Source organism: Myodes glareolus, chromosome 9 (genome assembly GCF_982192425.1).
Source record: "Myodes glareolus chromosome 9, mMyoGla1.1, whole genome shotgun sequence".
In the NCBI taxonomy this organism is placed as follows: Eukaryota; Metazoa; Chordata; class Mammalia; order Rodentia; family Cricetidae; genus Myodes; species Myodes glareolus.
This window is the reverse complement of record NC_142034.1, coordinates 39,962,534-39,983,714: the sequence shown is the minus strand read 5'-3', so window position 1 is coordinate 39,983,714 and position 21,181 is coordinate 39,962,534. Positions and strand designations below refer to the sequence as shown.

Here is a 21,181-nt window from a genome sequence, read left to right as displayed (position 1 = left end):
GTCTGCCTGTCTTAATATTAATAGCGCGGAATTGCTAGTGACACATCCAACAGAGTGATCGCCGAAACTCTGTGAGCAGCGAGGGTGCGTGAAGCCACTGAGAAGGACACTTTGAAGACTGTGCTGTAATGGATGTCGGAATACGGTCAAAAGAATGACGCATGGCGAACAAGGCCTTGAGGAACCATGAGGGAGGCTCCAGGAGAAAAGGCAGAGGACCTTTTACCTCAGGTGCATTTTGTTCCCTGGATTGTTCACGGACCTGATTTTGTGCCTCGTGTATTAAACGTTTACACTCATAAGGCAAGTTTATTCTTGTTGGATGTCAGAACATAGCTATAGAACCCAATCTGGTCAGTGTACCCTGAATCTGGATATGGCCTTCTACACCTTGCCTTCATGGTTTCCCAGATATAATCTATAGTGCGAGCCAGCAATTGTTTTTGAATTGATCTTTTCTGAGGAAGTTCTGGGAAAGGGCTACTCTGTCAATATTTAGTATGCGCTTACTGGTGTTTATTTATATGTTTTTCTGATCATGTTTTTTGAACTCAACATTCCTTGAACCATTGTTTTGTTACATTTGCATATAAAAGTGCACTGAAACTGAGGTGAGGTTGTCTACAGCACTAGACTGTAGTCTGCCCTGTTCTTTCGGGTCCTCAGATCCCAGGTCCAGCAAACAAGGTCTGAATAGGTCAGCCCAAGAGTCGTCACACGGAGAACTGCCTGCATCTGTCAGTCGTTGCTACAAAACAACCTTGAAATCTCAGTTGTAAAGGATCAATATGTATTTCTCATCAATACATTTACTGTCCGTTGGGATCCCTTGACCTAGTTGTAATTCCTTGAACTTGGCCCTGAGCTGAGTTCAAGTTGGTTTCGCATGTTTCTCGTTCATCTGTGGCTGATGGGTCATCTAGGGCCGGCACTTTGTATGCCGTCAGCATAAAGGCAAAAGAGCAAAGATGCCGAAAGCACACAGTCAGCCTCTACACACAGCGCAGTTACTGAAATGTCATTGTGCAGCACAAGCGACATGACCAAGCCCACGTCACAGCACCAACAAAATATCTATAGCTCTCTTTCTAAAATAGGTTTTGTTTTAAAATTTTCATGCATGAACATGGTATCTACCTCCCTCAACTCCTTCCCAAATTCATGAGCAGGATTTTTTGTTTGTTTGTTTGTTTTTTGAGACAGGGTTTCTCTGTATCTTTGGAGCCTGTCCTAGCTCTTGTAGACTAGGCTGGCCTCAAACTCACAGAGATTCGCCTGCTCTGCTTCCTGTGTGCTGGGATTAAAGGCGTGTGCCCCATATAACAATAATATTTATTATTATTTTTATATATGTATTGTTTATACATATATATTATATATGTATTATGTGCATGTGTATATACAACATGCTAAGTTCATTTAGCTTTCTTTGCTTGCATGTATATGTGTTCAGGGCTAACCTTGGGATTAAGATACTCCCAAAGTTATGGGATTTGGTGTCTGTGGGAGCTGATCTCTGCAAGCACCCAATTCTCCCTGTCTTAGTAGTCATTGACCTCCTGCAGCTTTTTGCCTAGGGCTGGGACTATGCAGACGTTCCCTGTCCCCACTAGCATGTCAACTGGTAGCGTCATTACGCAGGTCATGTTGAGAGCTCATGGGTGCAGCTCCCCTGTTGTGTCGAGGAGATTCAGTCTAGCAGCAGCCAGGGGTCATGGTCCCATGGTTCTCACAAACTTTCCTCCCCACTTTTCCAAGATCTTCCCTGAGCCTTAGATGTAGGGAGTTGTGTTGCAGATGTATCAGATGGGACTGGCACCTCCACTCACAAATTACCTGCATTTTGATCGGTGTGGGTGCCGGTAACAGTCTCCATCTGTTGCAGAAAAACGCTTCTTTGGTGAGGGGTGAGAGCTGCACTTATCTGTAGAAGGATAGTTACTGGGAAAACAAGTCACACTGGCTTAGGGAAGGAGCAGCAGGAAGCTCTCGTCTCCGGTTTATGTCCCCTCTAGCCATGTGTAGTTGGCTAGGTTTACAGTACTAGGCATGAATTCCTCCTGCTCCTGTTGAGCAACCCTTAAATCCAATCAGACAGCCCTTGGTAACCAAAATAAAGGTGCCACTATAGCACAATTGTGGCCATCTTGCCAGGCCAGTCACTGTTGTGGTTCATGGGCTTTCCAGTGAAGCGGACTACCAAATGCATCTCTCCCTTGGCAGCGTCCATAGAATCTTCTAACACTGCAAGAGCCAGTCATCAAGGAGGAGGTTCCGAGGCCAGTTCCAGATCATTTCCTCCAAGTCCTGTGTCACAAGGGTGTGACGTCTTCAGCAATAGGGTCTTCCTTCCAAATTCTGGGAGGCAACCAAGTGCAGCAGCAATAGCCTATGTTGTTGTGTTTGGGGGTCCTCTTGGACTACAGGTCAAAGAGAACTCATGTGTCTCATACATGGTACTGGAGGCTTTGTTAGTTCATGGCTCTTTTGGGGAGCATTATCACCCCAAGTGTTGTAACTTCTTTAAACTATATATCTTTGTATACACGTACACACATATATTACATGCAATTTTAGGTAAGCATAAAATCATAGGGTCTATATGTCTTATGAAACATTCTTAGTGTTATTTCTTGCCCCCTCTGTATTGCTTACCTTCCCCCTCTCTGGCTAAAGCCCCACTCCAGTTTCCCTGTTTTCTGCTTCATAGCACTGTGCCAATCTAGAGCTCCCCGGAATTGCTCCCTTTTTACTTCCCTGGTTTCTGTGGTTACTCTTATCTAAAGATTCTGAGCTAAAGACCACAGACAAGAAAGAACATGTGGCATTTGTCTTTCTGGGTCTGGATTACTTCACTTGGCATATGATCTAGTTCCATCCATTTACCTACAGAATTCATGGCTTCATTTTTCTTTGCAGCTGAGTAGAATTCCTTTGTATACATGTCCCTTTTCATTATTCATTCAGTTTTGAAGGTCATTTAGGTTGTTTCCTAGCTGTTGTGAATAGAGAGGAAATGGGCATGGCTGAGCGTGTTCACAGTGGAGTGTGATATCAATGAGAAGTCCAACTCAAAAACACAAAAAATATATTAGACAAAATCATAGAAGAAAACTTTCCTAACCTAAAAAGAGATATACATATGAAGATACACGAAGCTTACAGAACACCAAATAGACTGGATCAAAAAAAATCCCCTCACCACATAATAATCAAAACACTAAACAAAGAATAAAGAAAGAATATCAATATCTGTAAAGAATAAAGGCCAAACAACAAATAAAGGCAGACCTTTCAGAATTACACCTGACTTCGCAGTAAATGGCAGAAGATGCAGTACAGAATTATGTATAACAAAGGGTTACTTATTTAGGGGAGACTCAGATCACTGTCCTAGATCACAATCCTCTGCACAAATGGGGAACAGGAACAGAATCAAGCAGCCAGAAGCAAGAGCCAAAAGTAAGAGAGTGAGTGCAAACTTTACAGCTGTATTTATAGTATAAGAGACCACACCCAAGTGGGCTGGTATCTTCAAAGGCTATTGGTTGAAGGAGCTGAAGGAGTTCTCACAGCACCTCCCCCTTTTGTTTAAATGAGAGTTCTAAACCCAATACAAAACTATGTACACTAGGAGCAGATATCAATTATAAAGTTAGATTTACAATTAGCATAAACAATATTAAGGAACATATCCTAATGTTTTAATAAACATTCTATCCTAAGGAGTACAAGTCTTGTATTGGAAAAGGCATGACTAGATCATAAGAGGATGGTAAATATGACTATCTAAGTAGTTCTCTTTATAAGGTTAAGCATCATTTTTGGGATAATGGTTATTAATTTCTCCTTAAAAATTAGCACAAGCTCTTTGCCATGGTTCATTTTCTTCCCATAATTTTGTAATTTCATCAGTAGTAAATGGAACTATAATCTCTGCTGGTTCTATACCTACTAGTTGATTAAGTCTCAATTTCCTTTTTATAATTAATTTGGAGACATTTTCCACATATGTTTTTAATTTTTTACTTCATTTATGTGGTAAAATATCCATTCTAAGATAATATCTTCTCTTTGCATTAAAATTCCCATAGGGGAAATTCTGGAAGGCAAGATGACTAGAATACAATTAAGAATTGGATTCACACTGTCTATATGTACCTCCTGTAATTTCTCTTTAACAACCATCAACTTTTTCTGCTTCAGCTGTTAATTCTCTGGGACTGTTTAAGTCTTTGCCACCATCTACATTTTTGTTTAAATGATCTATTAGATCAGGTGTTATTCTAACAGCCAGTCAGACAGAAAATGCCTAACAGTCTTTGAACATCATTAAGAGTCCACAATTGGTCTCTCCTAATTTGTGCCTTTTGTTTTTAATTTTTTGTAAACCTGTTTTGTAACCTAGATAACTGACAGAATCTCCTCTTTGTATTTTTTCAGGAGCAATTTATAATCGCCAGTTAGGCAAAAATTTACTTCAAACATTTTTTCTAAATTACCTGCATTTGAATCAGATAATAAAATATCATCCATGTAATGGTAAATTATAGTCTTAGGAAATTGTTTGCATATTATTTCCAGTGGCTGATTTACAAAGTATTGGCCCTGTTTAACCCTAATATATGACTCAATCATATTTCTTGGCTCCTGAATCCTGTCCCAAGCATTTAAAGCCGCTGTGCTACATAGGGACAAGGTGTGTTCGTTGTAGCGAGCCTGGTCCCGAGGATCAGAGTAATGGCCCTTGCCAAGAATTTGATCTTGGGAAGTCTCAAATCCTTTTGCTTTCCCTCACTGCTCTAAAATTTTTGCCTCTCTTCTCCAATAACACTTTAAAAGCAGGTGAGGTCTATTTTCTAGGACCGCTGAGATTAACTGAAGCCAATCGTGTGGCATTGCCTTAGTGCTTAAAGCCCACATTTTCACCATTTCCCTGATAAATGGTGAATGCAGCCCATAAGAAACTATTGCTTGTTTTATTTCTTTTTAATCACTCATACATATGGGTTCCCATGCATATTCTTTGACTGTTTGACAAACTACCTTAGGGTACTTTGTGCCAAATGGTCTTTTCGAGGAAATTACCGGATATGCAGTTGAAACTCTGTATAAGTCATCCAGGGGTCTGGCACATACTGATGAGACTAAATCCTGCCCTTTTACCTTCTGTCCCTGCTCATCAATTTCAATAAATTCCTCAATCTCTTCAAATCTTTTTAAAAGTTTGAACCTCCTGTCCAGTGTTCTGTTCTAATGTCTTCACTGAGGATTTCAAAGTATGAAACTTGTACAGTAAAGATAATGTCTCATCTTTGGACGTTTCATAACTTTTAAACAGATTTTAATAGTTAGATTCAACAGCACAAATTCTTTCAGATAATTTTGTCAAGTTGATGCTCTCCCTCTCTGTAGTAATGAACCACTTTTTAATGAGATAATATTGAAAACAAAGCTAATTCCTAGATTCAAATAAAGGGATGTTGAAGGAAAATCATGTCAGCCTTGTAAAATACCTTCCATAGTATAAGCAAAATAATTATTGAACTCCTGGTTGTTAGTCATTTTTGTAGTTTTTCAGATCTTACCTGTCATAAAGCTATTATAATGAATTGGAATAGGTGTAATAATCTTTATCGGCCAGCATACTTTATGGTATCGCAGTTGCAGCCATGTGGCCTAGAGATGCTAGCAGTAGTGAACAGCACACACTGCTTACTTAGGTACTGAAAAATATGCTTTGTTTAACAAATTAAGAGTAGTTATTAAGGTGATCAAACGAGAGTTGGGGCCCAGGAAAAAGAAAACCCAAAGTTTTTCATCAGTGCAAGATGCAGACTGTGTGCACTGTAGGGATCACAGGCAGCAGTGTGTGGGCTGGCGTGTAATGCACAGAGAGGCAGCATTGGGTCACTAGCCAGGGAGCTCTGAGCAGCAGCAGCCTGCTGTATCTGAGGGCCGGCTAGAGCTGCAGGTGGGAGAGTCAGTGCCCAATGTGTGCCACATGGCTGGTGGACCAATCCCAAATAGTGTGGACTGGTCCTATGTTCAGGCTCCAGATAACAGTGCAAGACACAAAATAATCCCACACTAATTCAGAATTATCTATAATAAAGAGTTATTTATTTAGGGGAGACTCACAGATCACTGTCATAGATCACAGTCCTCTGCATAAATGGGGAACAGGAACAGAGTCAAGCAGCTGGAAGAGAGAGTCTGAAGCAAGAGAGTGAGTGCAAGCTTTACCGCTGAATTTATAGTATAAGAGACCATCCCCAAGTGGGCCGGTATCCTGAAGGCTATTGGCTGAAGGAGCTAAAGGAGCTCCCACAGCAAGTACAAACAATAAAAACCAGAAGGTACTGGTCAAGTGTTATGCAGACATTAAGAGACCACGGATGTCAGCCCAGACTACTATACCCAGGAAAACTTTCAATCACCATAGATGGACAAAACAAGATATTCCATGACAGAACCAGATTTAATACCTAGCCACAAACCCAGCCCTATACAAAGTGCTAGAAGGAAAACTCCAACCCAAGGAAGTTAGCTACATCCATAAAAATACAGACAGTAGATGATCTCTCAGCAGCAAATCCCAAAAAAGCACACAACATCAATAACGAAAACTAAAATAACAGGAACTAGAAATCACAGGTCATTAATATCACTTAATATAAATGAATTCCACTCACCTATAAAAAGAGACAGGTTAACAGATTGGATAGGAAAACAGAATCCATCCTTCTGCTGCATACAAGAAACACACCTCAACCTTAAAGACAGACTGTCTCAAAGTGTTGGGAAAAGATTTTCCAATCAAATAGACCTAAGAAAGAAGCTGGTGTAGCTATTCTATTATCTAACAAAATAGACTTCAAACTAAATCAAAAGAGACAAAAGAAAGACATTTCATATTAGTCACAGAAAAAATACATCAAAAGGAAATCTCAATGCTAAACATCTCTACCACAAATATAAGGGCCCTCATATGTAAAAGAAAAACTTCTAAAGCTTAAATCACCCATCAAACCCCACACATTAGTAGTGGGAGACTTCAACATCTCACTCCCACCACCGAACAGGTTTGTCAGATAGAAAATCAACAGAGAAATAAGGGAACTAACAGATGTGATGACTCAAATGAACTTAATAGATCTGGAGAACATTCCATCTAAACATAGACCCTTAATGTTTATGAACTTTTATATTCTTCGACCTTTATATATATAATGAGCTAACAAGCTGACTATAGCTTTGTGGAAGGATCTGGAAATCCTTCTTGCTCTTAAACTGATATTATAGCTGACCTAGCCATTAATACAATCAGAGATCTTAGAAGGATAAATAAATTATACTTAAGTACAGACAAAACCCAAAAATGACACAGACCAGCCCATATACAGTCATACCCAGGTCTCCAGAGTATGGAGACAGAAGTATCAGAACAGCAGGCTTTATCAGACACACAAGGTGATTGGTTTCTGTGGAAGAGGACATGGAAAAGACTGACCTTATTTTGTCTAGGCAGAAGTTGTGTAATCAATTCTCCAAGGGCCTACCATTTGTCCACAGTCTGGACCAGGTCCTGGCAGCCGGGGTTGCACCGCGGGTCAGCGTCGTTGTTATCCAGGTGGAGACACTGGTGTACCATAGTCTTCTTTGGAGACCTTGGGTCACTGTTAGGATCTCAGGGTCTCTGTCTGATATAAGCTTTTTAAACATTATTTTAAATGCCATATTTGAAGTATTTAGGGCTGTCCAGTATCTCTGAATAGACAGACTTTATTATTTTTAATTATTTGTTTTAAGGTTTAAAACATATATAGGGGACTAAATAAGGCTTACCCCTATATTTATATTAGTACTTTGAGGATGACTGATTATTAACTTGTATTTTTAACAGACCAGAAGTATATACCATATTTTTGTCAGATTGAACCTTTAAATTAATCATTTTTAGCAAAGACAATGAGGCTAAAATCTAAATATTAACAATATGAAACATTTTATAAGCATTTATGCTTTACAACCTATTATATTATAATTGATGCTTTTGGTGATTTATCACCTGGCCTTGGTGTTTTCTTTATAACTGTTTTTTCTTTGGGAGTCTAGTCCCAGCTATTCCCGGTGGTAACTGACATTCTTGTATATCAATAAAGAACAGCATAAAACAGTTTTAACATTATTTATATCAAAAAGACATCCAAATTTTTGCGAACCCGAATCTAATGACCAGAGTTCAGACAAAAAATTACAAGTACAAAACTTACAATTACCAAAGATTAATTTTTTAACAAAACAAGCATACATATTTTTTAAAGAAATAAACATGACCCTTGAGCAAGACAAACAAAGCTTTTTAAAGCCAGATTTAACCATTAAACATTTAAGTACAAGAAATTACAGCAAACATCTTTTGGCCTTTTATAACCTTTTGTGACATTTTATATACCTTTTGTAATTTTTAGGTTAGGCTCTTTCTCAATCTTTGTTTTATTGGTTAAGCCAGACATTTTTAGACAAACCCCTTTTATTATTATTATTATTATTATTATTATTTTAGTTTTTTGTTTTTGTTTTTTAGACAATATAAAAACCTCTATTAAAAACTTTTTAAATTTTTTTCAGACAATTGCAAATTTTTATCGAAGTCTTTTTTTGTGATTTTTATCCAGCAGAACATTGCATAAAATAAAAGCAGAAATATGTATCTTAATCAAAGGTGATAAGTATTTGTAACCCATATATTTATTTATTTATTGGAAAGAAAAGCATTTTTTAAACAATGCATCTTTGACATTCAGTTTTAAATTAATGTTTTTTTTTAAAAAGTTACAGGTTGGTATAATTGAAAACTTCTTATAAACTGTATCAAGACAGGAAAGGGTTAAGAAGGGAACCTGCTAGCCAGCAGAAGAGACCTTGAGTGTTATCACAGTGAAGAATTTAGCTCAGTAAAGAAAAGAGGCACAGAGAGTGTCCTTAGCTGCTGATGCTTTTTTTAAAAAAAATTTTGTTAACTTTTCTCTGTCCATGATCTCAGACTTTTTGTTTTATATTTGCCTAGTTTTTTATTTTAATTTTAATTTTTATTCTTATCTAAGCGCATTCCATCCTTAAGGAACTTGGATTTACATTCATTTCTCCAAAGTCTCCCTTTTTGACATCTTGGACAATTACCTAGGGGAGGGCCTCTTTTGCCCTCCTTCCTTTCCCCAGGGCAATTCTTTTGTACATGACCTTATTCCCCACATTTATAACAAGTGGGAGCTGAAGGGTTCCTTTGACCTCCTCCATAGGTTTGCTTAACATAGACGCTGAACTTCTGTCCCTTCATTGCTTCAGCATAGGCCATCCCTAGGACTATGTCTGGTGAGGCGTCTGTACAGGCTTTAATGTAGTCCTGTATGGTTCATGTATTTCTGATGGGCCTTATAATGTCCTGGCATAGAGCATTGGCATTTTCCCATGCCAATTGTTTAAGGAGCATATCTGTGAAGAAATCCCCCAAAGACTGCTCTGATACGTTCAGTCCTCTACTTGCCATTAGATGTTTAAATACTGAGTATAACTTTCTTTCCTGCTTTGACTTAGTGAGCCCCATGGTTTACCTCAAGATTACTTGCACTTAACCCATAATCCTTTAGCGGCGGAACTGCAGATTCCTGGGAAGAGCCTACTTGTTACCTTGAAAAGAAAAGAGGAATTACCTGTCCAAGGTCCCTGTTCGGGTGCCACCTGCCACGGACTGGCTCGGGGAGTCACTCAGACCATGGGAGAAGCAGGGTCTTGGTACACAGGAAGGCACAAGTTCGGCAAATGACAGACAGACACAACACACAAGAGAGTGTTTGGAATCTGCTGCGATTTTACCGAATTCATGTTTTCATTATATAGTATTCAAACAAAGAACAAATCAGAAGGTCATATATCATTGGTTGGCACAGTATGAAAGCTTCTTTTAGTCACATCTGCGATATTGAAGAAAAGCATATTATCAGGGACAGATATTAGACATAAGCATCCTTAGAAGAGAAAATCTTGTCCTTGGGAACATAAACCTCAGACAAGTAGTTTCATCTTATGAATAGAAAGTTTCTGTCTCATTATCGCTATCATGGTGCTTCCTCTTTCTAACCCCCCCTTTTCTTATCGCATCTAGTGACCAAATATGCCTAATCAGCTCTCTGCACCTGCTGAAATATACTTTTTAGTACCTTCTAATGCAGCAGACACCATGGGGGTTGGGATCTAGCAAGCCTATCCATAAAGTTCAAAGTATAATATAACAGTCTTTGTCCATCAACATTAATCCATCTATTCCCTTGCTCATCATACACCCTGTGTATGACAAAGGTTCTGTGTAGTCTTATACATTCCCCTACTGTGCTTCCCTATCCCAGAGCTGTTCCTGAAGAGACAATCCTTGTCTTGTATATATAAAGACTATCATTATTATGAAAGAGATTGTGCAAAGCCCATATCCCACATAGCCAGCTAATCCAGAAACCTGTCTATGCCTCAAGGGCCGCCAATACCGGGTCATCTGCCATTGACCTCCAGGAAGTCTAGTCCCATAGGACACAGAGCTCCCATTCGGCATATTGACATATATCATGTCACAGAGACGACACTGGAGTAGGTGTGGCAAAATCTCACTCATGAATATTGATGTAAATATACTCAATAAAATACTGACAAACACCATTTAAGTGTTTAGTAGTAGGACCTCTTCAAAAGCCACCTGTTTTTGCCTCTAAGTCAGAAATAACATCTCTTAAAGGAGTCATGCCTCCTCCCACCACAAACAGAGTGCACCAGAGAAAACATAGCTACCAAGAAGTCATGCTTGACTTCATTCTTGTGTTTAGAATCCTTTTTAAGCTTTTTCAGGCTTTATGTGGCAATTTAGACCCACATCAGAACGCCATATGAGGTGCAGTTCAAATTAGTCTTAACAATGAAAACCTGGAGTCAGATACTGAGGGTGAAAGCTGAAAGATCAGAGAAGCAGAGCAGCAGCCACTAGAGAGACTTCTTACCTCTATGAATCCTCAGAACAAATGGGCCAGGCTCCTGTCTCCTCCTGCCTTATATTCCTTTCTCCACCCAGCCATATCACTTCCTGTCTCCACCTCTCTAGTGCTGGGATTAAAGGCATGTGCCTCCCACTTCCAGGCCATTTTGGTAAATGAGTGGCCAGCTCTGCCCTCTGATCTCCAGGCAAGACTTATTTGTATGAAACAACATATCACACAACAAGCATCCTCCATCTCAACATCTTTAGCCCTCTCTTTCCCCATCTTTAGTCATGCTTTTTACCCAGAATTCACTCTGTTGGCTCTGGAGTGAGGTGTGGGGCTTCCAGTGCAACCCAGAGATCTAAAGAGCCAGGTTGCTTTGTCTTCTTTCCTGGAACCTGAGCTCCTTGGCACCTGCATAGCCTCCTTCACAGTTGCTGAGAGCTTGGAAGCTTTGGGAGCATGGGATGAGAAAAAAGTCCCTCGGGCTGCTTGGGTTGGGTTGAGAGGGTCAAGTAGGGACCAGTGAGGCAGGGAGAAAAGGTTATGCACAGCCTAGACTTGTACAGGACTCCAAGTCCCTCCAAGGGTGCTCCATCTTCTTGGAGACCCTACTCTATGGGAAGTTAGGGGAAATTTGCCATTAGGCAGGAAGGAACTGCATCCCTGAACTAAAGAGATCTAAGAACCTGAGATCTCTGAAAGGTTTTTTCTTTTTATAATCTAGAACTAGAGCATGCTTTTCCAAGTGAGAGGCAAAGCATCATCCTAGCACAGAATGCTCCAGAGTTATCTGTTTCCCAGGATGCAGCTCCTGCCACTGCTGTGCCCCGCCATTCTATGCCTTCCTACCAACCTGCACTGCCTGCAGAACTAGAGGCATCTGTCTGAATGCCATCCATTTCCTGCTAAAGAATAAAACAGAATACAAGAATCTGAAGACTTGTGTATGCTCTGCTGAATTCTAGAGGAGACGAAGCTCATATTGAAAATGAAGAATATAATCTCAACAAACGGAATAGGGGAAGATTTGGACACCTCTTTCAAGGCTATTTTGCCACTTGTGCTGAACCACCTAGGCTTCAAGCAGAAAGGACGCGACTTTTTCATCTCTGAAATCATGGAGTCTGAATTATCTCTGGTGTGCAGCCGGCCAACATTAAACCAATTTCATACATGAGAAATCGGGACCCGTCATTGAAATGGACTCGATTACTGCTCTGCAATTCTTTGAAAACATAGACAACCCTGGAGTAAGATCTCCAATAGAAACAAGATTGCTTGATAAAAGGCCTGGTGAAGATTTGCAAGAACTCCACGTACAAGAAGGTTTCCAAGGCGGCCCCCACAGGCAGGGCTGGCTCCTGAGTTGAATGTAGGAGGGAAATGAAGGATTCTCATATGATACAACAGAATAAAAGCATTTTAAGAGTTGTGTGTGCTCTGAATTCTTGAGGGGGTGTAGTCAAGGCTCATAAAGGAAAATCAAGAGTATAGTCTCCCCAAGCACAAAATAGGAGAAGACTTGGGGACCTCTTTCAAGGCCATTCTGCTGCTTGTTCAGAACCACCAGTACGACTAGTAGAAAGGACTTTTTTCATCTGTGTGAAATCATGTAGTCTGGATATCTCTGGTTTGCATCCTGCAACCATTAAGCCAATTTGTCCTTGAGAAAAGGGGCCTCCTGTGTTCAAATTGTGCACTGTGCTGCAATTCTTCAAAGATATAAAGAACTGTTGTGCATGAAAGTCTCCTGGAGCAGGAACGACAACTCCGTGGGCAGGAACTACAACTCCACGAGCACGAAGAACTCCATGAACATGAGCTGGCTCATGGATAGGAAGCAAGGGAGGAAATGCAGGCTTCTCATATGATACAACAGATTTCAAGTATTTTATGAGTTGTGTGTCCTCTGCTTAATTCTTGATTGTGTGTGGTCAGGCTCATATTGAAAATCAAGACTATACCATGGAATAGAAGATTTAGAGACCTCTTTTCATGGCATTTCTGCTGCTTGTTCAGAACCACCAGGATGTCAAGCAGAAAGGACCTTTTTCCTCTCTTTGAAATCGTGCAGTCCGGATGTCTCTGATTTGTAGCCTGCAACCATTAAACCAATCTATACTTGAGAAAAGGAGCCTCTTGTATTCAAATGGACTTGTGTACCACTCTGCAATTCCTCAAAGACATAGACAACCTCGGAATAAAATCTCGAATAAAAACAAGGTAGCTTGACAAAAGGCCCAGTGAAGATGTGCAAGAAGGACTCCACAGGCAGGAAGAACATCTCCTCCACGGGCAGGAAGAACATCTCCTCCACGGGCAGGAAGAACATCTCCTCCACGGGCAGGAAGAACAACTCCTCCACGGGCAAAAACAACTCCTCTATGGGCAAGAACAACTCCTCCACGGGCAAGAGCTGGTTGATGATTTTTCTTTTAAACCAAAGTAATGGTGCATTCTCCTTTACGGAATCCAAAAATGTTGTGTGTAAATTATTTGAAACAAGTTGTTGCAATGAGCTAAAGATATTCTCCCTTGTACAGTGTCTGCATTTGCCAACACTGATGGAAGATATCTGTTCACTGGTTTGGATGAAAATTAAGAGCAAAAATTCAAAAAGGTATGGAGGAAACGTAGAATCGTTGCAGGAAACAACAGCATAGAAACATTTTAATGACTGTGTGTGCTCTGCTGAATTCCCAAGGAGGTAAGGTCAGGGCTCATATTGAAAGTCAAGACTATAATTACAACCAACATGGAATAGGAGAAGATTTGGAGACCTCTTTCAAGGGTATTCTGCCACTTGCACAGAACCATCTACACTTCAAACAGGAAGGATGCTGCATTTTTATCTCTGTGAAATCATGCAGTCTGAGTAACTCTGGTTTGAAGCCTACCACCATTGCAACCAATTTGTACATGAGAAATGGGGCCTCCTGTGTTCAAATGGACTTGTGAAATGCCCTGCAATTCTTCAAAGACTTGGAGGATCCTGGATTAAGATCTCCAATAAAAACAATGTTGTCTGACAAAAGGCCTGGGGAAGATGTGCGAGGAGACCTCTGCATCCGCGGACAAAAAGAACTCCAGGGGCAAGAAGAGCTCCACGTGCAAGAAGAACTGCATATGCAAGAGCTGGCTGCGGCTTTTTTTTTACCAGACAGAACTCACAGAAATGGAAAAATTCTCCTTTAGTGAATCCAAGAATGTTGAATATAAATCATACAACACAGATAACTTCATAATGCGAGTTAAAGAAATTCTCGATAAAGCTGTGTCAGGATTTGCCAACACTGACGGAGGATATTTGTTCATTGGTTTAGATGAAAAAGAAAAGCAAATAGTTGGTTTTAAAGCAGAGAAGAGAACTTTTCTTTTTCTAGAGAGTGAAATAGAGAAGTACATCAGAAAGCTTCCTGTCACTCACTTCTGTGAAGAGAAGCAGGAGAAGATACAGTACACATGCAAATTCATCCCAGTCCTCAGACAGGGAGCCGTGTGCTCATATGTGTGTGCACTCAGAGTGGAGAGATTCTGCTGTGCTGTGTTCGCTGCAGAGCCTCAGTCCTGGCACGTGGAAGACAAGCAAGTGAAGAGAATTACCTCAGAGGAATGGGCCAAGATCTTAGTGTCTAGCAGGCCAGGGTCAGGAAGGGGGATTAGCAATTAGAACACATTTAGCTTGGGAAGTTGGAAGACTTTCTCTTTGGAATTTGAGACAAGATCATTAGTTCTGACTCTACTCAGTGATCAACAGTGGAGCTGAAGTCTCAACTGCTCCTGCCACCTACCTGGGGCACGGATCCCTCTCACCCTGGGTATTACATCAACCACCTCTGTTCATGTGTAAAGAAAGTGCCAGCATCTCCCACTTGAGCTCCATTTCAGGCAGTAGGCATTTCTTTCACCAATCTGTGCCTCGGTTGTCTGCTGTTTCTCTCCCCATCTTTCTCATTGACTCTTCTCCCTGAACCGTCCTCCCTTCCAGTCACATTATTAGACAACACACAGACCTAGAGTTTATGATGAGAAAAGTACCTTGCGGTGTGTCATGTCTGCAAAAGAAAACCCTCTGAAGAGGCCAGGCCAGGGAAAAGTTATCTGACTGGCCAATTTGGAAAGAGAAATCGGGCCATACTTGCTCAGCCTTTTCCTCTGAAAGCAGCTCACAGCACTGAACACATGCTCTTTCTGAGTTCTCAGTCATATAATAAGTTGAAGGATAAAAGCTGTCTCTGTGGAGGGAAGTCTGGTTATTTAGCACTGCCAGTTGAGAGAGTGAGGGAGGAGCCTAGCTAATTCCCCGTTCATCCCATAAATCTCACTGCTGCTATACTCATAAGCCATTTGCGCAAATACCTCTACAACAATAAAGCTGATGGGCTGACATCTACGTGCCTCACCTCTCTGTCTTGATCCACAAGGGGAAAGTGACAGTGCTTCTGGCATCCCTCACATACTAACAGCTGGCAGAGAGGAAAAACCAGTATCTCCTTAAAAAACTCAATTAACACCCAAGAAATCCTCTGCAGGTGACCAGTCCCCTTCAAAACTAAACTGTTTAAGGTCACTTCCCCACTCCACACTTGTCCTGGCCTTACAACCCTCATGCTAGCAAGGGTGTATGTCATGAATCAGACCCCAAGTCCCCATATTTGTATCTAGAATTGCCCACCCCTAGAGTCAGTACTTACCCCCAGTCCATCATCCACATCCTTCACATAGCCTTTCTCATACAGATCCTGTGGAACATTTAAGATGCGTTTCGAAAAATCATTTTCTTGCCAATCCACACGAAGACCTACAATAGACAATAATGACCTGAGATCACCTATGGGAGCTAATGTCAATTTTCTGCCCACTCTCAAAAAGGATGTGTAGTCTACACTGGTCTGATACTTGACTGTAGTGGAGACTGGTCTTGAACTTGCAATCCTCCAGCCTTTGCATCCTCAGTGCAGGGATTACAGAAATGTTCCACACACTTGGCTCTATGATACCTTCTTTTAAAGCTACTGTATTTACCAAAGATTGAAGGCAGATTGGCTGGGGTAGAAGAATAATATAAAAGCTTGATCAGTCCATGGAGATAACAGTATTCAGCTATAGCATGGGCTAACATTTCGGGTCCTTAGACTCAAAAAGTCAAGGAGAGTGGGTAGAGATCTAGCTACAAAAAGACAAGGATTAAGGTGGGGTGGGAGTAGAGGAAAAGGAAAAAGGAGAGGGAGAAGCATGACAGATTTCTCACCACAACACACAGGCAAAAGACCTCCAATGTTTTCAGGCCTGCTTTGGGGCCAGAGGTCTGAGAAATAATTCAAACTTTAAATAAATATATATATTGTATTTAGGGTTCTGTCTGCATGTATTCCCGCAGTCCAGAAGATGAGAGATCTCATTTCAGATGGTTGTGAGCCACTGTGTGTTGCTGGGAATTAAATTCTTCCAGAATTAAATAATTCTGGAAGAGCAGTCAGTGCTCTTAACCATAATTCATCCTGTATGAGCCTCTGGAAATGGAAGAGGAGGTTTTATTGGTCTCTGCAGAGTCATGATTCCATGGTCCCTAAATGTCTCTGTATTCAGCTCCAAGGGGAACACTACAGCCTCTCCATTCAAACAAGAACAAATTCAACCTTTTAAACTATTTGACCCAGCAGGTCTGGAAAAGATATGGCAATCCTCTGGACAGTTGGAGGAAAAAGGGTTCAAATCTACAGTATTCAGTCTCAAGACAATAGTCATTCCTATTTCAAAAGGTTTTATCATGTTTGCTCCCTGTGTGTGGGGCCCTCCCCTCCCCATGTGCGAGTGCATAAAAGGGGAGGGGTAGTTCTTTTAATTATTAGTTTAAAAAGTCACATGACAATCTAAAGAACTGGCAAGGATAAATCATTTCTCGATATTTCTTTATCCCTTAGCATGCTTGGGATAAAGGTGGCTACTGATCCTATCTCTGCACCCTTAGAAATGAACAGCAGGCAGACATCTGAGGACCTGAGATCAAGGCTTTTCCTAGATCAGAGTGATCCAGGTCACTCCCTAGGCACTGCTGAAGTCTAATTCATCTGCATGAAGTCTAATTTCATCTAACAAGCCTGCCTCTGAGGATGCTTCTAGCCTACTCTGAGATATGAAAACTACCCCTATCACTGCCAAAATGTGTCTTCCAGAGTTTCTCCAAATCAAATCCTAGTATCATTCCAGATCTCAGTTTAGTATCTGTACATAGAATGTAAATTATATTCCTAAAATATGAGAAAAATTAAAGAGTAAATAGAGAGTGGTGAAGGAAGGCCTTTGACACCTGGGCCTCCACTCTGCACTCATATATGCCCATATAGATATGAACACACACATATATACATATCACACATCACATACACAAAAATTTAACAAGCAAAAAAAAAAACAAAAAAAAAAAAACAAATGATTTCTTACCGCTGCCCCTCCAGGGAAGAGTTGAGAAGCCTGCAGTTTGAGCACAATAGAAGATCCAATCTTATCCCCCCAAGGCCCACTTGGAGGGCCTAAAAACAAGACAAGAAAGGAACCTTAACAGCAGTATCTCTGCCTCCTTTATGGTACATAGTGTTGTCCCACTCATGACCTACAGTGACCTCCACGCTTTGACTCATCTTTGCATTGTTTCTAGAATCCAATGTAGTAAACTATTCGCAAACAAGGTCAGCCCAACATACAGAAATTCTATTATTAAATTTCTGAAAACAATCTAATTTTATGAGTCAAAATCCACCTTAACCAAGTAACAAAGTCATTTCTCTTAATCTATATCCTAAGGTAAAGTTTACAAAATTTTAGGGTTTACATCTGAAATATATACTATCTGATCTTAGGAAACCTAACAAAGACATTCTCCCCCCACAATTATACTTTTAAAGTGTCATAAGCATTGGAGGGTCCATGTAACCTCCATTTTTCCTTCAGCCATGATAAGGGTAGAAAAGCTGGAAGAAATAGCTCTCACTGGTAGAATAAAATTATTTACTTAAAATATAAAGGGGCTAATTCATATTTAAGGACAATGCTAGGGTAGGGAGAGGGAGGGAGAGGGAGGAAGGAAAAAAATCGTGACTGTCTTTACTCTCTTGGCCACCCAACTCTGCCTTCGTGTCTAGTGGTTACATGGTCACTTAAGTCTGGCAATGGTTCTCACCTGTGGGTTGCAACCCCTTTTGGCTTCTGACCCTGGGCTGCCAATGGGAGGGACAAGAGCATGTGGGAGGCGGGTGCTGAGGGCCGAGTCTGGTGGCTTGGAAAGTTGACCTTAAATTTGTATCAATACAGACAGAGACCCACATTGGAGCACCGGACTGAGCCCCCCAAGGTCCAAATGAGGAGCAGAAGGAAAGAGAACATGAGCAAGAAAGGCAAGATCAGAGGGAACCTTCATCCGACGATGGATGGCGATACAGACGGAGACTCACATTGGAGCACTGGACTGAGCCCCCCAAGGTCCAAATGAGGAGCAGAAGGAGGAAGAACATGAAAAAGGATTTCAGGACTGCGAGGGATGCTATCACCCACTGATACAAGGGGACGGATCTAATGAGAGTTTACCAAGGCCAGTTGGACTGGGACTGAACGAGGACGTGATCTAACCAGATTCTCAGAATTTGGCCGGATTCTCTGAATGTGGCTGGCCCGAAGTCTTTCTGAAAAGCCATTGACTATGACACTGGGACTTGTTTCCTCTGCATATACTGGATTTTGGGGATCCAGTCTGTTTGGATACTCACCTTCCTGGACCTGGAGGGAGGGGGGAGGAACTTGAACTTCCCACAGGGCAGGAAACCCTGACTGCCCTAAGGGACGAAGAGGGAGGAGGAGAGGGAGTGGGGGGAGTGGGAGGGTGCTGGGAAGAGGGGCGGACATGGAAACTTTTATAATTTAATAAAATTACTTTCAAAAAAAATTTATCAATAGACCAACATCCATACCAATGCAAAATATTCATCTCTATTATCATATCCTCTTTTTTAAAAAATTGACTGTGATCATTAATCACTTAAAATCAACCCCCTTTAAATGAAAACGTGATGTGGGATTCCCCTCTATATGCTGAGAATGCCATTGGTTAATAAAGTAACTGCCTTGGCCTGTTGATAGGGCAGAACTTAGATAGGTGAGGAAAACTAAACTGAATGCTGGGAGAAAGAAAGACGGAGTAAGGAGAAGCCATGGAACCTCTGCCAGAGACAGATGTGCTGAAACTTTGCTGGTAGGTCACTACCTCGTGGTGATGCACAGATTAATGGAGATGGGTTAAACTATTATGTAAAAGTTAGTCAGTAAGAATCTAGAGCTAAAAGGTCAAATGGTGATTTAATTAATACAATTTCTATATGATTATTTCGGGGGTCTGTGCTGCTGAGTGGCCAGAATGACCAAGTGGCCTCCTTGAAACAAAAACAAACATTTATAAATAATCATTTTGAGAATTTGGGTATAGTTTTCTCCAAATTGCTTCCTGTTGTTTGTTGGGCAAAGTATTTTTAGAGTTTATGGAGACCTTTCAGGGGACCTTGTTCCATCAAACCACATTAGTCTGGAAGGAATCCACAGATTCTCATTTTCTGTGGAAATAAAATCAGAACCTCTTTTTCAAAGCAACATAGCCTTAGACTCAAATTTTGAAGTTAAGATACCTTTAAAATATATATGTTGATTTAGCTTAGCAACCCCCAAAATGTCTCTCTGCAGTCAAAAAATTCAAAGAAAAAATATATAGAATCCAGACTCTGTATATTCCATCTTTACAGTTAATCAGCTGGGCTGATTAACTCGTCCTTACACAGAGAAACCCTGTCTCGAGAAAACCAAACAAAAACCAAACCAAACCAAACAAAACCTACCAACACCACTGCAACAGCAAAATCTCAAAATCCAATTTAATCTTATCTCTGATGTATTTCTATACAACTTTACTAAAACATAAGCAAAGCCTCTACAACACTAATAAACACAGGCAGCTTCGGAAATTAGTATTTTACTATTGACATCTTTCACTGATCCACAGGTTTTGATAATTATTACTGGGGTCACACCAACACTCCTGTTAAAGCTCAAGTAGTATTTAGAAATAAAGCAGAAGCCAAAGAAGTGGGAAGAGACTTGCTCCTTTGCAGCAAGCAGGCACCTACTACCTGCACTGCTAAAACGGACCCTACTCTTAGACAGCGATGCTTTCCCAACAGGTGTTTGTCAAATGGGTACAGAAATCCAAGACAGATGTCAAGGGCATCCTCATTCATGAAACAACAAATTAGAGTATTCCCACCCCCTAAGAGAGTCAACTATGTAACGAAGGAAAGCATATTTCCAAGCATCAACTGTAGGATTAGAGGGGGAAAATGAAACAGAAAAGTCAAGAGAGATCAGCTTCTGAGAGCAAAGGCCAGGTCATGAGATTTATTCCGCACACTGGAAAGTTTCTGAAACACTTTATGCAGACATGGAATCAGGAAATTCTGAAGTCTCTTGATTTGTCATAAATCTCCCAACACATCCATCTAAAATTATTTCCCCTGAACACATATACGCCTGTATGCTTTTAGAAAAACCCACAAAGCCTACATAGAACCCCCGAGTTTTAAAGCTGATTCCAAGTGTTCACTTGCCGGATACTCAGTTCCAAAATAATACCGGCCCAGACGCGGGCAGAATCTCCACGCCCATTTTCCTCTGCAATCTTTAGCTTCCTATCACCTTCTGTCCTATCTCCAACAGCTGCCCCAAACCATCCAGAGGAACGCCAAGGGGAGAGTTGAGAGCTGGCGAGTAGCTTTTCCTACTTCCTTCCCTCATAGAAACCCTCAAATCCTGTAAGCAGGAACTGACAAGGGGACAGCAGCACCTGCCCGGCCTGGGCTCTCCCCATACAAAGGCACAGTGAGAGGCACAGCAGCCTGCGCCTCTGCGCCCCACACCTCTCTCCACAAGAGAGGAACAAGACTTTCCAAGCCACCAGACCCGGCCCTCAGCACCCGCCTCCCACGTGCTCTTGTCCCTCTCGGAGCCCGTGGTCGGAAGCCAAGACTCAGCCCGGCGAGTGGCAGCCAGCAGCGGGCGGACACCGCGGGTCCTCCCGAAGGGCTCCGGGCGGCACTCCTCCCGGGTTCCGGGGT

At 41.2% G+C, this 21,181-nt stretch overlaps 1 pseudogene; it reads left to right on the top strand.

The window, feature by feature from the left end:
- The first annotated feature begins 13,771 nt into the window (after nucleotides 1-13,771).
- Nucleotides 13,772-14,826, top strand: LOC148120863 (schlafen family member 1-like; annotated as a pseudogene).
- Nucleotides 14,827-21,181: the final 6,355 nt, after the last annotated feature.